The 2,981-nt window shown below is 41.1% G+C and overlaps 1 long non-coding RNA gene across 1 annotated transcript; it reads right to left on the bottom strand.

The window, feature by feature from the left end:
* Positions 1-303: 303 nt before the first annotated feature.
* Positions 304-2,647, bottom strand: LOC140843520 (uncharacterized). The gene is made up of 2 exons (XR_012121363.1): positions 2,559-2,647; positions 304-928 (listed from the first exon to the last, which is right to left on the bottom strand). It is a non-coding gene; the product is annotated as an uncharacterized lncRNA (long non-coding RNA).
* Positions 2,648-2,981: the final 334 nt, after the last annotated feature.

Below are 2,981 nucleotides of genomic sequence, written 5' to 3'. Positions count from 1 at the left end.
ATTTAACCTGAAACATGAATGATAAGACGGAGCTCTCCTGGTGGTAGGAAAAATTTTATTTTAATATCAAAGAATCACTATATCACTGCCAAGTAAAATAACAACCTGAAGTTAGGACATCTATTACTTGACAACCACATTCATAATAGATGACTGTACTTTAGTCATGCTGGCAACCCAGTGATAAGAGGAAAGAAATAAACCAAGAGATCGTATTACCAGCAAGATGTTGAAACCAAGGGGAAAGGTACTGGGATACAAGTTCTGCAATGTCAGTGTGTGTGTATGGAGAAGAGAGAGAGCTGTTAATAGATCATTTATTTTTAGAAAATATCTTTTTTATTCTAAAAAGATGACCATTTATCAGATAGCACTATGATCTTCCAACTTGGTAAAAGGAGATGTTGACTGAGGGGCAGTTGTCAGTAATTATTCTGTGCCTGCTGAAATTTTGAAAATGAGGTGGCAGAACGGTGTAGTCCCTTTTCCTCGGTTATGGAAAAATTATGGGTGCATCAGTTATGAGAGACAACACGACGTGATGGCACTGGTGGACAAGCACTGTTCTGTGCCCCATCTCCAGTAAGAGCAGTTCGGTGAAATGTGTGAATGAAAGGAAGAAATGAACAAACACAGCCTCTAGACTCGGCTTTTCAAGCATCCGGCAAAACTCTAGCCTGTCCTCTCACAATAAAAAGTGCTAAACCACCGGGGGGCAATGCTGCAACTCACCCATCAGGTGATACCAGACGGCAGCGGCGCAAGAAATCCAAGGGGAGTGAAGGAAGGAGCTGGAGTCTTGGAATCACGGTAACCAGCATTCAAATTCCCAGGTTCTGTTACTTCTTAACTGTGTGTTCCCGGTCATGCAGCCTGAGTCTCTGCTCTTTCAATTATAAAGTGAGGATAATATTCTTATCTGGTGACGCTGTTGAACAGTTTAGAAATTTCCCAGAAAAATGAAAGACATAAATAACATCACAAATATTATTGGTATTCTTGTTACCTCTTTCTCAAAACCTCCAAGATAATACGTATATCTAGTTACTTATTATCATGTAATAATTTACATGGAAGACAACTCGCCTTAGAAATTCTTTCAGAATGAACTTCCAATTTTTAATATTAGAAGAGTCATGGGAAAGCAGGAAAGGGTGAGATAATGATTTCATTAAAAAAATTAATAATCATCATCCCAGGAGCTATTAGCAATTTCTCATGGGGAAACGAAACAATTAAACACTATGAAGTTGAGAAAAAAGGAACTCAAATGAAGAGTAGCCTTTGTAGTTATGATTTGTATTCCATTTATTATTTGAATGCAATGAGATTTCAGTGTAGACTTAGTTATTTGTCATCAGTGATTAGAAACACAAAATTAACTTGTGGCACAATGACCTCAGCACTGATCCATGTGCTCTTTTGGGTAACACAACTTTAACGACCATTCATAGATAAGAACCTGTTTTATGGACTTTACCACCACTGTCCATCACCTCCTTCATGTTCTCAACTTCCCGGCTCATGGGTTTAGGACCCCCAGTCCATAATTATAATCACACTGTTTCGCATTCAATTTCCTTGCCTTTTCTCCTCCCATTCTGAAGGTGTGACAAAACACCTAACTTCTGGCTATCAGCCCATTTTTATTCAAAGAAAAACTCAGGTTTTCTATGCTTGTTTTCTACTCCCTTTCCATTCATTCTCCCTTAAGCCTCCCCACCCCAGTCAGGCTATCACATACACACACGAGGCCTCTTAAATTGTTATCAAAGACACCAAATTCAGCAGTCAACTCCACATCCTCATCTTATTCAGTAGCAGTGATGCAAGTGATAATTCCCTACTTTTGAAAAAACTCTGTAATTGGCTACGGGGACACATAATTATCTAGTTTGTCTAAGACTCTACAGGCTGCTACTCCTCTGATGGGTCCTGTTCTTTTCTTCATTTCTGATTGTTGCAATGTCCTGGGGGCAAGCCCTCGTACTCCTCTTCATCTATAATCTCTCCCTTCATGATCTCATCCAGACTGTGGCTTTAAAAAGAATCTACATATCTCATCAAGTCTAAGATGTGATAGGCTGAATAATGACCCTCAAAGTTATCCAAGTCCTAATCCACAGAGTCCGTAAATGTCACCTTCTACAGCACAAGCGATTTTGCAAATGTGTTTAAGTTTAGGGTCTTTATATGGGAAATTTCCAGAACATTTTGTAACCACAAGTGTCCTTATAAAAGGGGAGATTTGACAGCAGAGAGAGAGGACGACGTGATGACTAAAACAAGATACTGTTCTGTTGGCTTTGAAGATGGAGGAATGGGCTGCAAGCCAAGGAATGCAAAGATTGCAGTTCTAAGAGCCAGAAAGGCTAGGAAATGAATTCTTCCCTAAAGCCTCCAAAGGAAAGTGGCTTTGGTTTCAACCTGGTGAGACCATTTGGACTCCTGGCCTCCAGAACTGTAAGGGTAAAATTTGAGTTGTCTTAAGCCACCAAGTTTGTGGTGGTTTATTACAGCAGCCATAGGAGACGGACACAGATAGACATTTTCCTTACCATTCAACATCTCTGCAGTCAGGATGCATCTAAGAACCATGGCCATGGCATCTCGGAGCTGCTGACAGCCAGATGAGGTTGTGGTCTAGTTGGAACAACTCAGGTGGCTTAAGTGCATTCACATTGTTGAGCAACCACTCTCCAGAACTGTTTGTCTTGCAAAACTGAAACTATCTATAAACAACAATTCTGCCTTAGCCCCTCCTCCCAGCCCCTGGCAGCCACCCTTCTGCTCTCTGTCTTTATGAATGTGACTCCTCTAGGTACTCATGTAAGTGCAGTCACACTGCTTTTGACCATTCATGACTGGCTTGTGTCACTCAGGTTGCTCCTCCCATGGCTTTTCATGCTTGGAATAAAATCTGAAGTCCTTGCAGTGGCTTACCAGGCCGTCAGATCTGGCCCGCAGCCATCACGTTGGCC

This window comes from Manis javanica, chromosome 9 (genome assembly GCF_040802235.1).
Source record: "Manis javanica isolate MJ-LG chromosome 9, MJ_LKY, whole genome shotgun sequence".
Taxonomy (NCBI): Eukaryota; Metazoa; Chordata; class Mammalia; order Pholidota; family Manidae; genus Manis; species Manis javanica.
This window is presented reverse-complemented; position numbering and strand designations above follow the sequence as displayed.